The sequence below is a fragment of the Macrobrachium nipponense genome, chromosome 22 (assembly GCF_015104395.2).
Source record: "Macrobrachium nipponense isolate FS-2020 chromosome 22, ASM1510439v2, whole genome shotgun sequence".
Classification (NCBI taxonomy): domain Eukaryota; kingdom Metazoa; phylum Arthropoda; class Malacostraca; order Decapoda; family Palaemonidae; genus Macrobrachium; species Macrobrachium nipponense.
This window is the reverse complement of record NC_087213.1, coordinates 21863153-21878215: the sequence shown is the minus strand read 5'-3', so window position 1 is coordinate 21878215 and position 15063 is coordinate 21863153. Positions and strand designations below refer to the sequence as shown.

The 15063-nt window shown below is 34.4% G+C and overlaps 1 protein-coding gene across 12 annotated transcripts in view; it reads right to left on the bottom strand.

The window, feature by feature from the left end:
• LOC135198536 (uncharacterized) overlaps positions 1–8864 on the bottom strand; it is a 358282-nt gene extending 349418 nt beyond the window's left edge. For all 12 annotated transcript variants that reach the window (XR_010310829.1, XR_010310828.1, XR_010310826.1 and 9 more), the window contains exon 1: positions 8680–8864. The gene's annotated coding sequence lies outside the window, so the exon portion shown is untranslated. The remainder of the gene's footprint in view (positions 1–8679) is intronic.
• Between the last annotated feature and the right edge of the window lie 6199 nt (positions 8865–15063).

Here is a 15063-nt window from a genome sequence, read left to right as displayed (position 1 = left end):
TGATATTTTTAGTTCCATGATATTTTCTGCTATTCCTTCTATCTGTTTCCATGCCTGAATTATCATGTAGCGTTCTCTTCTCCTTTCTAGACTATATAATTTTAAGAATTGTAGTCTTTCCCAGTAGTCTAGGTCCTTAACTTCTTCTATTCTAGCTGTAAAGGACCTTTGTACACTCTCTATTTGTGCAATATCCTTTTGATAGTGTGGGTACCATATCATATTGCAATATTCAAGTGGACTACGAACATATGTTTTATAAAGCATAATCATGTGTTCAGCTTTTCTTGTTTTGAAGTGCCGTAACAACATTCCCATTTTTGATTTACATTTTGCCAACAGAGTTGCTATTTGATCATTGCATAACATGTTCCTATTCATCATCACACCAAGGTCTTTAACTGCTTCCTTATTTGTGATGGTCTCATTATTAGGTCCCTTATATGCATATAGCTTTCTTTCTCTGTCTCCATAATTTATTGATTCAAATTTATCAGAGTTAAATACCATCCTATTTACCTCTGCCCAATCATATACTTTGTTAAGGTCTCTTTGTAGAGCGTTCCTATCTTCATCACAAGTAATTTCTCTACTTATTCTTGTGTCATCTGCGAAACTACTCACTACCGAATCCTTCACATTATTGTCTATGTCTTCATCATAATAACAAACAGTATTGCAGCTAACACCGTACCTTGCGGCACACCGGATATTACCTTGACTTCATCCGATTTCTCGTCGTTTGCAATAACTATCTGTTTTCTGTTGTGTAAAAATTCTTTTAACCATCTTCCTACTTTATCCACGATATTGTGTTTTCTAATTTTCTTCGCTAATATATTATGGTCTACTTTATCAAAAGCTTTTGCAAAGTCTAAATAAACCACATCTGTTTCATTTCCGCTTTTCATATTTTTGAATATGTTCTCACGGTGGACTAACAGTTGGGTTTGTGTACTTTTTCCGGGTACGAAACCATGTTGTCCTTTATTAAACAAATTATTTTTTATTAAATGTTTCATAATATTTTTCTTCATTACCCTTTCATACACTTTCATAATATGTGATGTTAGACTCACAGGCCTATAATTACTTGCCTCTAGTCTTGATCCACTTTTGAAAGTAGGGGTAATATATGCTAATTTGTGCTCATCATAAATTTTGCCTGTATCTACACTTTGTCTTAATAATATTGCAAGTGGCTTTGCGATAGAATGAACTACTTTCTTTAACAAAATAGCAGGAATTCCATCAGGCCCTGCAGCAGCTCCATTTTTAATTTCATTAATAGCCTGCACAATATCAGCTTCATTAATATCTATGTCAGCTAAATATTCACTATTTTCATCCCTTACTTCTATATCATTATCTTCATTATCTATTCTAGGGGTGAATTCTCTCTTATATCGTTCTGCCAGTATGTTGCAAATTTCCTTTTTTTCATTCGTTAATCTCCCTTCAATTCTCAGAGGGCCTATTTCTATTCTTCTTTTATTCATCTTCTTCGCATATGAGTATAATAGCTTGGGGTTTTGCTTGATATTTAATAGGGTTTTTTCTTCCAAGTCCCGTTTTTCATTTTCTTTTGATTGTATAATCTTTTTGTTCTGCATTTTCTATCTTACTTTTTAGTTCTATAACTTTCCATGCATTTTTTTCTTTTGCAAGACCTTTTTTCCACTTTCTGATTTTCTGGAACAAGATCCTTCTGTCTCTTGGTATGCATGAATGATGTTTACTTTTCTTCTTCGGTATATATTTTTCCACTATTTTCTCCAATATTTTATATAATATCTCCGTATTTACCCTTATGTCATCACTTACGAAAATGTTATCCCAATCTTTGTTTAATTCTTCATTAATTTCTGACCATTTTATATTTTTACTGTAGAAGTTGTATTTTCCATATCCTTCCCACTTTTTCATTTCTTGCTTATCTCTATTTTCACTTGCTTTGGAATGAACTGTTAATTCTATGACATTATGGTCTGAAATATTCGCATTATAAACTATTATTTCTTTAACATAATTCATCTCGTTCACAAATCTACTAGGTCTAAAGTATTTTCCTTTCTTGTTGGCAGGTGATTTATTTGTTGAATGTTGTATTCTAGTAGCATATCTAATAGCTTTTCAAATTGCCTCTTATCTTCTGCACTACTATTACTCTCTTTTTTATATGTATAAGTACAACCACAATCTCCTATTCGTTCTTTCCATTCTACGAAAGGAAAGTTGAAGTCACCAGATAGGAGAATAGTCCAGTCCTTGTGATTTCTACATATATCATCCAATTTTTCAATTATTAAGTCAAACTCTTTAGTATTAGGAGGTCTATATATTACTATGTTCATCAATTTTTCAGATTCAAATTCTACCGCTATTAGTTCACATTCTGAGTTACTATATTTCTCATATATTTTTCCTTGTTTTTTGTCTTTCCCATATATTGCGGTTCCCCCTTGATTCCTATTTTTTCTATCTGATCTATAAGTTTGGAACCCTTTTATTTGATCATCATTCCCAGTCTCTTGGGAATACCAGGTTTCACTTATATTCATTATATCTATTTTCTTTTCATTTTGGGTTAGTTCTTCTAAGTACTCTATTTTTCTTTTTGAGTTACTCGTAACTAAACCCTGCGCATTCATCACTATGATGGTTTGCGTGTTTTCTCCTTCATTTAATACTGGTAGTAATAAGGATTTTCCCATGTCTCTTTCCTGTTCTGGTATGTTGTTCTTTTTTTCATTTCCAGAAATTCTGACATTAAAAAATCCAACTTTTCCATAATATTTGATCTTCCTTCATCATAATTATTCATTTTTGTGTCTGAATCTGCAATTTTCTCCGTTTCTGCAATATCCTCTTGCATAATAAATACAGTTATTATCTCTTGAGTAGAATTTCGGAGCTGATGCTTTGAAATTTTTTGCTGACACCTCTGCATATCTCATTGGTGGTTTGCTTTTCTCTTTTACCTGATATTCTTGATTTCTCTCTTAATTTGTTTCTTTCTTATTTTGGATTTTATTACTTGGTTGGTTATTTATTTGATTATGATTCATGGCTACAGGGTGCATATATTTGCATTTTTTGTCGAACTTACATCCTTTTCCTTCTTTTAGGTTTTTACATATTTTTGGATGCAGATCTCTGCAATCATCCCCATATCCATCTAAGTATGCACATTTACCATATATTTCATAGTTTTGACATATCTTAGGATGTTTGTAGTAACATCTTTCTCCAAATCTGCAATTCCCTCTTTTCAAAAGGTTGCAGATTTTGTCTTTCTTGTCTATTTTTTCCTCTTTCCCGTCATTGTATAGATCTGGGTAGAGCCTCTTCGGGATTTGCTTTTCTGTTGTCATATCGTAATTTATTTCTTCGTAGGTATGCTGCTTTATTGCCTCATATGTAGTATCAATGAGTATCTCTGCATCCATATTTTATCTTGTTCTTTGTTTGTTTTCCTTATTTTTTTCTGTCATTTCATTTTGTTTACTTCTCTTCCGTTTCTTCTTCTTCTTCTTCTTCTTCTCTTCCTCTTCTTCTTCATCCTCAACTATTTGTACATTCAATCTTGATTTAATAACATTGTCTATCCATGATAGACATGTTGAACAAAAAATTCTTGTATCTTTTCTCAAATCTTGTATTACCTCAGCACACTGTGGATGGGTCGGAATGTTGCATGCAGCACATTTTCTGATTAGGTTTTGTGGATTGACTATGCTATACCAAACCTTACACAGTTTGCATGCTTTTGGCATTCTTTTCCTAATGCATCAATTAGGATATTCACAAGATTCACCTTATTCATTTTCTTTGTCGGAATATGTTGGTTTATGTATATTTTCTTTATGAGTCTCTTGACCACTTGGATTTTATTTGGAACTTCTTCAATTATTTTCAAGATGTTTTCATTAGATTTGTTCCAGTTTGAAGGATTATATCCTTCTAATATATCTATGAATGCTTTTGTATCTTTTTGGTTAGGACTGTTGCTGATTTCATAGATGAGAAATGCCAGTTCCCTTCCTGCTACCTCATCGTATTGCGAATCTGCTAGACACGCCAAATTACGCCACCTCTTCCCGCAGTTGGAACTTACTGCCATCTTGTTCAGATTTATAGTATTACACTTGATAAACTAACTTAGAAGACGCTTTATCCTACTATTTTACACTAATCTTATCACCGATAGTTCACGAACACTTCTAGATATTTCTCAAATTCTAGTCGTATGTTAAACTTGTGATATCTGTTGATTAATCTGACTTCACGCGGGTACGACTCACCAAGCAAGATGGCTACTTACGAGAGAGTCATAAGTCAGAGGGAGATAGAAGTGGCATATTAAGCTCTTAAAAAGAGTACCAGTGTCAAGAGAAAATTGCGCCACACTCTTCCACAGTGACTGACTAGGAATAAACCTTCAAGTATAAATGTTATTTATAAAGAATGAAGACAAATATATTTCATCATATTTTAAAATATCATCAAAATAACAATTACTAGCACAAAGATTTTGCTAAAAACCCCATAACGTTGTCTGCAGCTTATTTCAAAATACACTGACGTAACTTTTAGGCATTGTGTTAGTCCATTATTCCGTTTCGTATATTAATTTAGTTACCCGTCTCTTTAGATGTGTGTTTTTAGCATTTTTTTTCTATTTTTGAACGTGTTTTTGTTTATGGGTCCGTCCACTGAACAATGACAAGAGGCTCGACAATAAGTCAAGGAAATCAACAACCAAAGTCCAGCAAGTGTTTGATTCAAGTTGAAAGCAAAATTACAGAAGCGCAAAAGTTTCCTCATTAGCAGTCTGGAACAAATAAAATTCCGTCGAAAAGTAAAGTAATTATAACTAGCAATTAGAACAAACATCGTGAAAGCCAGAGTTTCTTTTTGAAGAATTTACATCAAAGGAATTCAGAAGTAAGAGTAATAAAACTAAAATTATTTCCCGACGATTTTAAATGTTTAAATTACTATCAGTAGATGATTTTCCATGAAAAATCTTCTCAGCTTACGGTTTGAACGGGAATTATTGCAAGTAACATATCTTTTAACGGTGCTATGATAGTAGTAACACTCTCAATAGTGTTTTGGTTTTATTATATAAAAGAAATACTTACAGATGTTATTGTATTGCACAGCAGTTGCTTTTAATGAACCTTTCTGAGGTTATTTCTTGGAGAGAGTAGAATGATTCAATCTGCCTAAACTTTTTTTTTCTTTTGCATTATATGAATATTCAGCCTCACCTCTGGTCATTGAATCACATTCCCCAGGATATAGTTAGGTATATAATTGTAACCTGTCGATCTAAAAACGCATAAAATGTAGGACCTGGATAACCAAAACCCCAAGGATATAATTGATCTCTAAATTCATTTCACCGTGATATTCAAAGTTCATTTGCATACATATAGTTCACTGGCCCGTAGGTGGAATTTCTTCAATAAAGTAAATTAGAAGTTAATCAGCTGAAAATGATTTCATTCTCGCTCCATTTGGAGGGACTGATATTTTCAGAGATGACAGTTTACCAATGAAGATAGATCGAATGACATAGCTTGAGTACACACGTGCATATATAAGTAGATACAAAACCACACACGAATGTATATATATATATATATATATATATATATATATATAATATATATATATATATATATATAATATATATATATCTAATAAAAGGAGCCCATAAAAATACCACATTTTGGTGTTTTTATGGGCTCCTTTTATTAGATGGGATTCTGTTGTTACAGAACATTTTTCCAGTACCAGTATATATATATATATATATATATATATATATATATATATATATATATATATATATATATATATACACACACACACACACACACACACACACACACACACGCCCAAGTCTAACTCCTGAGTGAGGACGGTAGGTTGAGTATACCTGATGACCCGAAGAGGCAGGTTATACACCTGGTAGTTACAAAAATGTAATGGTTGCAATCACGGCCAACAAGGACATAAGCCTAGCGATATGAAGCCTTCAAGCAGCAAATGGTGAAAGGAATATATATTATATATATATATATATATATAATATATATATATATATATATATATATATATATATATATATATATATATATATATATATATATATATATATATATATATATATATATATATATATATATATGAGATAAGGAAAAATATATGTAGAGAAAACCGAGACTACTAGCTACACTACCCGTGAGGCGACTGGTGAACGTTAAAACGAGATCATATAATTACCGTGCCTCGGAGAGACTGTTAAGACTTCACATAGAAGAGGATGAAATGAAAGGATTCATTTCGAGTAAATGAGCACCTGCCTCATTGCACCGGAGTTTGCTCAAATTTATTAGAGGAAAAGAGCATGCATAAGGCTGTGCATTTTCCTTTCTTCTCGCCTTGAGACGCGGCTCAAATAACAGGCGTCACCCGAGAGCTTTCAGTCCTTCCCGAGAGAGAGAGAGAGAGAGAGAGAGAGAGAGATCCATCTTTCTGAAATTCAATGCACCTTTAAGCCGTCTCTTCAGCTCTGTATTCTCTTCTTTTCCTCGACAATTTTCTCTCACTGTGGCGTGGTGAGAACTCTTGGAGGACACACCGGACCCTCTGGTGAAAATCCAAATATATACAGCTTTATTGGCCAAGTGGAATGAAATTGGATTCCAATGCATTTCTAATACGGAACGAATATTATTGCGAAGGTTGACAAACTGCGCAAAAGAGCGAGCTAATTTTGATAAAATACTGAGAGACTATTTTGGGGAGAATACCGTTAGCAACCGATATAGGACTCCACTTGATATTTTATAGGAATACTTATTTCAGGTCCTTTCGCTATTTTTATCTTTGAACCGAACGTCTTTTGTTAACCTTTATTTCTCAAAGATAAATGTTAATCAATTTAAGTTTTCGTATATCAAGTTATATTTGCACAAGAATGTTATCGTACTACATTATGTAGCTGGGCTAAGCCTAATAATGATATATATATATATATATATATATATATATATATATATATATATATATATATATATATATCTCATTAACAGACTTTATATATATGTATTATATATATATATATATATATATATATATATATATATATATATATTTATATCATTAACACTATATATATGAATATATATATATATATATATATATATATATATATATATATATATATATATATATATATAAAGACAGCGTCAGTTGATTAAATTTCAAATTATTGTTTTCCAAACATTGTCATGGGAGCACTGCCGATGGTGTTGGCAGGGTTGCCGTTTTGAGGAATTTCGTCTCCTAGTGTGACTTTCTGGTGACATCTGGCAACACTCCGTGGCTTTTCCGACCACAGGACTTTGCCTTTTTATGTTTTATTATGAAAATAAAGTTATAAAACATATCCTGCTAATTTATAGAAATGAATTTTATTGAAATCCTTTATTTTTCTTCGCCAAAATTACATTACGTTAAGCTAATGACATGTAGTTTTTTTTTACGTCACGGAAAATAATTCTACATCTGAAAATACGCATTCTAACCATTAAATCATAAATAACGTAACAAAATCACAACTGCTTATAGGAACACTGCTATAAGCCAATGTTGTGAAGAAAAAATGGCATCGCTGGGTGTCGGCCACTGACTGGCTTGGTTTCATGGTATTTTGAATGTATATTTGTCCTTGCCTGTCCTTCATACTGCTGACAGTAACAACAGTCCCCATATCGCTTGTTTTATGAGAGAAGTAGGAGTCATGTGAATAAAGTCGGCTAGGCCTATGATGCATTAGTAGAGTAAGGGAGGATAAAGCAACAGTAGCTCCTACAATTCCGGCTGGATAACATTAGAGAACAGACAAACAGTCGAGTACATCCCACAAGTGTGGCCATGAACAGCTGTCATTCAACGATAAATTTTCGTGGAAAGTTGAATTGAAACTACAAATTTACGTAAACTCACTCAAAAGTCCAGACAACAGCCTATAAAAGTACCCTTTGACAACTTCCTATTGTCCTAAGTGCATGACGCTAACTCACAACATACATTTCATGAATTCTCTGCCTTTTCCGATTTCAACGGGATTTTTCGTTATACTATATTCTTATAGGAGTTTGTTCCCCTAAAGGACGTTACTATCTTACTTACAAGGCTACCAGCATTCGTAACTATTTTCCTCCAAGTGATGTTGTAAATATAGGCCTATAAAAGTATCATTAGGCTAGCCTTTGTAATATTACGATGATGTCACGAATGATAGTGAATGATTTAGTCTCCGCACATGACGTAATTCATTTAAACCGTATAAATTTATTCTGGATATTCATAATACATTCAGTTGTGTGTCAGTAGGAAATGTCTATGGTTAGGTCTATGGTGGATTAGACAACTCGGCGCACAGATCCCTCCCTCCGTCTGTCTATCCGTCTGTTTGTGTCTGTTCGTCTGTTTGACTGTGTCGATAGTTTCTGCATCAGCTAAAGGTTAATTAGCTCTCTTGGTCGTTTTTAAGGCGTTTAAATGAGCCACTCAGTGATAAGTATATCTTGGAGAACAAAGTAAAGTAGGCTTAGGCCTAGTGCAACATCGTCATGCAATTATATGCAACATACTTACATTTCTTTCTTTCTCTTTCGTCGTATCCATTTACATGTCGTTTTGTTGACGGTAAGCAGGCGAGCAATGTCACTTCACAAAATATGAACCTTATGTTGATGGTCGCTGGCTGGCATGAGATATATGTTGCTACGTGTCCGCTGTTCTCCCTCTTCTCGAGTCAGTAGACTTCTATCTTTTCCCGCGGCCCGCCAAGATGTGACGTCATAAGTACGAAGCGATGCTATGGGAACCATTTCTGTCGCTTTCTAGCGTGTTTAAGACAGCCATTATGAAATATGTATTTTTCATATTTATATTTAAATCAGGAAGTAGTTATTAAATATAATGTATCAGTAATCATGCGTAATATTTGTACTTAAACTTTAGTTTTTTTCTTGACTATTCATTCTAGAGTGTTTTTTAACATGTTTCGTATGTCTTTCTTCAAATAAATTTTTCTCTTGCCGTGCTCTCCCAAAATACTATCTGTCTAATTATTAGTGATATTCTAAAGAGAAAAACGCATTTACATTTATGTAGCAAAAAGATGAGTCGCTGTTTGTTGAACGACAACTACGGGATGAGTGTGGCCATATTCCTACCTACTTCTAAGTGAGCGTACAAGTGGAAATTACAAAGATCTCGAGCTTAAGCATTTAAATTTTATAATTGTACTTGCAGCTCTGAATCATTACATAATCAATTGTGTTGATGTGTTCCACATCATAAGAGGAAAAGGATAAAAATGAACAAGTAAGCTGAACTTTTTTTATTCTTCCGTTAATAATCATGATCATTATTATGGTTTCAACGGACGTTCATGCACGCAGTGACCTTTAGTGGACAACCGCTGTATCATCTGATTTGTGATGATTATCGTCCGATTCACCGGAGAATAAAAGTGTCTGTGCCAAGGGAACAATTGTATGTTGAAGTATATACTCGTATGCTGACTTTGATGTTCAGTTTAGAAGTGCATGGCTCGGATCGGCTGGTGGTCGTGAAGACGACATCTTAGCTCTGTGCATGACTGCGTGTGAAGGCTAAGGTATGATCATCGAAGAACATTTCTTGCATATATATCCTATCACATATTTTTATATCTAAAATAACCCCTGTAATCGATGTTTATCAAGTGCATAATTTGTGAATGTTATGAAATTGTTAGTTCAAGCTGTATCCTATATAACAATGTTAATGTCACTAGACCTATATATATTTGTTCTATGGGGTTGCTGGCATATTATGTCACGTGATCAATGGTCAACAACTTAATATATATATATATATATATATATATATATATATATATATAATATATATATATATATATTGTGTGTATGTGTGTGTGTGTTTGTATACGTATTTCACCTTTCTCTGGTTTTCAGGTTTTCAGTATTAAGCGTTAATTTTTTTTAGTAAAACCTGGTTTCTGTAAATCTCCCTTTCGTACTTGAATTGCTCAACTTAGTCCAACGATAAAATGCACCAAAATACCTCAGAACGATAGGCCTGGCGATCACATTACATTTAACATATGTGCAGCGGTTATTTTCTTTTCGTTTCGGTGTTCCACTCGCACAATAACCGCGGAAGAGCTGCCGACTGCTATTTTGGTCCCAGTCTAGACTCAACAAGTGTTTTTAATTATTAACCTGCATGTAGGTGACGTGCCTTTGGAATAACCAGCGAGTTATTTATAAACCTACTTTGATTAAGTTCCTCACTATTTAGAAACAGGTTCGGTTCGCGGTAATGCATTTAAATTGCTGAATTCGTGGCCAGATTAAAGTGATTTTTATTTATTCAAGCGACGGACGCGTGGAAATATGAGCGAAAGGTATTGAAAAATCAGGTGTCGATATTTCGTTTATATATAAGTTAGGGTGATATTTAGCATGAGGATTCGGTTATGCCTGATATATATATATACACACACACACACACACACTATATATATATATATATATATATATATATATATATATATATATATATATATATATATAGCTTGAAGATAAATAATAGTGCGAAGACTAGGAAGAACATTCTTTAATATCACGAGCTTTATAGGTTTAAAACCTCATCTTCAGGCTGAAAAAATGACAAGGATGGGAGATCACTATAATTTACATTAAAAATAATTGTCTTGCTTAAAGTTTCAGTAAAAACATTAATTAAAGCGAACATCACATACAAACTTAAAATTAAAATTTACGAAAAGACTAAAATAAACGCAACACATACAAAAACAGAAATAAAAATAAGATGAAAGGTAAACTACCACACTCAAAATAAAATGGCTAACGACCCACTTTCTGTACCTACTATGGAACTATACGATAGCTAGTTGAATACCGGACGAGTTGTTGTTCAATTCCGGTTCCATCCTCTTAATAAACAGTGACTGAAATTAAAAAGTCCAGTCTATTTGAGCAAAAAGACAGTACTCTAAAATCCAGGTGAGTGAAAGGATGGTCCTCGTGTTCCAAAATTCTGTGTCTAAGCCAGCGGGAACTGGATCCCACGTATCGCTGACCACACTGCGAACAGGTAAACAAGTAAACGACACTCGAATTAAGTCCACAGGTGCAGGTTTCTCCCTCAAAAGTGATCCTACAGTAAAAGGGTTAGTAAAAACAAATCTGAAACTAACTTGAGGAAAACTATGCATAAGTATTTCTTGTAACTTTTCGTTCCAAGTAGCTACCATTACCAAGGAAAGGCAATTTAATATACTTTATATCTTTACTAGCAGTACTGTACACCGGTCAGGGACAAAATTTTTCAGAACTGTAAAAAACAAATATGGGATAAGAATTTTCGGAAAAATAATTCTGGAGGAAGACCATGTCCTGATGAAATAAATTAAAATCACAACAAACATTGTAAGCTCTATCATAGTACGTATTAAATGAAGTTTATACAACTTTGGTGAGAAAATAAAATAATTCAATCCCAAGCCAGTAAAAGTACTTTTCCTATAAACGAAAGTCTCAAATTTACCTCTATTTCTGTGTACCTGAACATCTAAATATTACAACATAATTGTCCTGTCCTGTCTCACAAGTAAAAGAATGAATTCTATTCGAACATAATCTCCGCTATGCTTGCTTCGGGCAGGACTGCCTTTAGTTTTCGTCAAGGTAATTCTCGTAATATACCTGGTTGGAATGACTTGGTTAAGGATCTGTATACATACTCACGAGAAATGTTTTTACTGTGGAGGCAAAATGGCAGCCCGAGGGAAGGACACACTGCATTACTAATGAGGCAGGCGAGAGCGCAATTCAAACTTGCTCTTAAGCACTGCATGTTAAATGAAAAACAACTAAGAGCCGATGCAATGTTTAGAAACGTAGAATCTGGTGATTACCCTCGTCTTTGGAAAGATATCCAGTCCTTAAATCACAAAACTAAAAAGCTATCACAGAGAGTAGGGGAAGCAGTCGGAGACGAGGCTATCGCAAGGATGTGGGGTGATCACTTCAACAATATCCTGAATTGCATAAATGATCAGGATTCCCGAAGCGAGGTAGATAACCTCCTTAATGACAACATTCAATTTCATTTTGCAGACCGTATTACACCAGGTAACATCAGCGATGCCATAAACAGCATACCTAATAATAAATCGCCCGGCTGTGATGGTCTTCCCGCAGAGGCTTTCAAATTCTGCCATCCGATAATTTACATTTTGCTAGCTGCCTTATTCAATGCGTGCATAATCACCAGTTTCTTCCAGACTCCCTACTCTTAGTTCACTTGATACCTTAATCAAAAACAAGCTAAAGGATGCAGCTGACTCTGGCAACTACCGGCCAATTGCAATCACAACGATCGCATCGAAGATACTTGAGTCGGTTCTTCTTGTGAGACTTCTCCCCTTTCTACACACCACTGACAACCAGTTCGGGTTTAAAGCAAACCACTCAACCGACACCTGCATCTACATACTGAAAGAATTGCTGAACTACTACCTATCATCAGCATCTCCGGTTTTGCCTGTGTTTCGTAGATGTGAGAAAAGCATTTGACAGAGTAAACTACCTGAAGCTATTCCTGAAGCTGCATAAAAGGGGCACACCCCTATATCTAATTGGCATTTTACATTGCTGGTTCTCCACACAGCAATTCTGTGTCAAATGGGGCAACGTATTATCGTACACCTTCGGCTCCCTAAACGGGCTTCGGCAAGGGGGCATTCTCTCTCCATACCTGTTTAATACGTACACAGATGCCTTGAATGTCAAACTGAACTCACTCCCAATCGGATGCACTGTCAATGAAACAACTATAAACAACCTCTGTTACGCCGACGATATGGTTCTGATTTCCCCATCAGTGCAGGGCCTCCAACGACTCATCGACACTTGCCACCAATATGCAGAGGAATTGATATAATCTACAACGAAACCAAGACCCAGTGCATGTCGCTGCTCCCGAGATCGCTTAAGCATATTGCAGAACCACAAATTTTCCTCGGAAACCATCGGCTGGAATTTGTGCGCGAATTTCCGTATTTGGGTCATATTATTACCGACGACCTAAAAGATACGGCAGACATTGAACAGAGGCGTCGTAAACTATGTGCAACTGGCAACATGATTGCAAGGAGGTTTGCCTTCTGTCACCGAGACGTGAAACTGCTGCTCTTCCGCTCGTACTGTTACAGTATCTATGGGTGTTCCCTCTGGACGAACTATACCCGAGAGACCATGAGACGTATCACTGTTGTGCACAATGACATTCTGAGACGCCTCACAAACACTCCACGCTACCACTCCGCCTCACAGATGTTCTTAGAAAACCACCTGGACAATTTAAAAATCATTGTAGGGCGAACAATGTCCAGCCTGGTAACCCGAGTGAGAAACAGCGGCAACTCGCTCATACAAAGCATCCTAAGGAGTGAAGCAAGAAGAAGATCTTAATTGTGGGAAAGATGGGAAAATGAGGCCTTTGTCCCCTAAAGGACTTAATCTCTGTATTAGCAAGATGTCATCTGCAGATTTTGTCATTATTATATTTATTGCTGATATTTTATTTTTTCATTATTTCTGTGATTACTATCAAGTTAAAGTTTATATATATATATATATATATATATATATATATATATATAATATATATATATATATATATATATACATTCAATTTATGTATTTAGCCCTCTGGACCAGACTACTGTAACTACCTAAGGTCTCTAGTGAAATTTAAGCTATATAATTTGTGCACTAACTGTTATAACTCTCAATGCATTTTTTTTTTCTCACCAATATTATTACTATTACCAGTATTATGATTACTATCTTTTATGCTACCTCAGCTATTTTGTGGATAAGTGCCGATTACTAATTTTTCCTATCATGTTGACTCATATATCTAGATTGTGTATGTTACTGTGTATTTTGTATGTTCATTGTATATGGTCTTGAACCGAAATAAAGGATATTATTATTATTATTATTATTAGGATGACGAGAATTAAAATATTTAAAAAATAAATCCACGAAGTTGCTATGGGAAATTCCCTTGGACCTGTATATGCAGATTGCTTCATGGGTTATTATGAAAAGATTTGGATGTCTGAATGCCCTATTGCTTTCAAACCCTTGTATTATCTTAGGTACGTGGATGACACTTTCCTTGTGTTTAAGGAACGTTCACACGTGGATTTATTTTTTGAATATTTTATTTCTCGTCATCCTAATATTTATTTTACTTGTGAGACAGAAAAGGATAATATGTCTTTTTTTAGATGTTCAGGTACACAGAAATAGGGGTAAATTTGAGACTTCCGTTTATAGGAAATGTACTTTTACTGGCTTGGGATTGAATTATCTTAGTTTTTCACCAAAGTTGTATTAACTTAATTCAATACGTACTATGATAAATAGAGCATTGGATTTGGTAAAGGAACTCTTAACTTTAGAATTTGGTAAGGGGACTCTTTAGCTTAGAATTTGGTAAGGGAGCTCTTTAGTTAAGAATTTGGTAAGGGAGCTTTTTAGTTTAGATGTTGGTAAGGGAACCCTATAGTTGAGAATTTGGTAAGGGAACTCCCTAGTTGAGAATTTGGTAATAGAACTCTTTACTTGAGAATTTGGTAAAGGAACTCTTTAGTTGAGAATTTGGTAAGGAAACTTTAATTGAGAATTTGGTAAGGGAGCTCTTCAGTTTAGAATTGGGTAAGGGAACTCTTTAGTTTAGAATTTGGTAAGGGAACTCTTTAGTTGAGAATTTGGTAAAGAAACTCTATAGTTGAGAATTTGGTAAAGAAACTCTTTAGTTGAGAATTTGGTAAGGGAACTCTTTAGTTGAAAATTTGGTAAAGGAACTCTATAGTTGAGAATTTGGTAAGGGAACTCTTTAGCTGAGATTTTGGTAAGGGAATTCTAT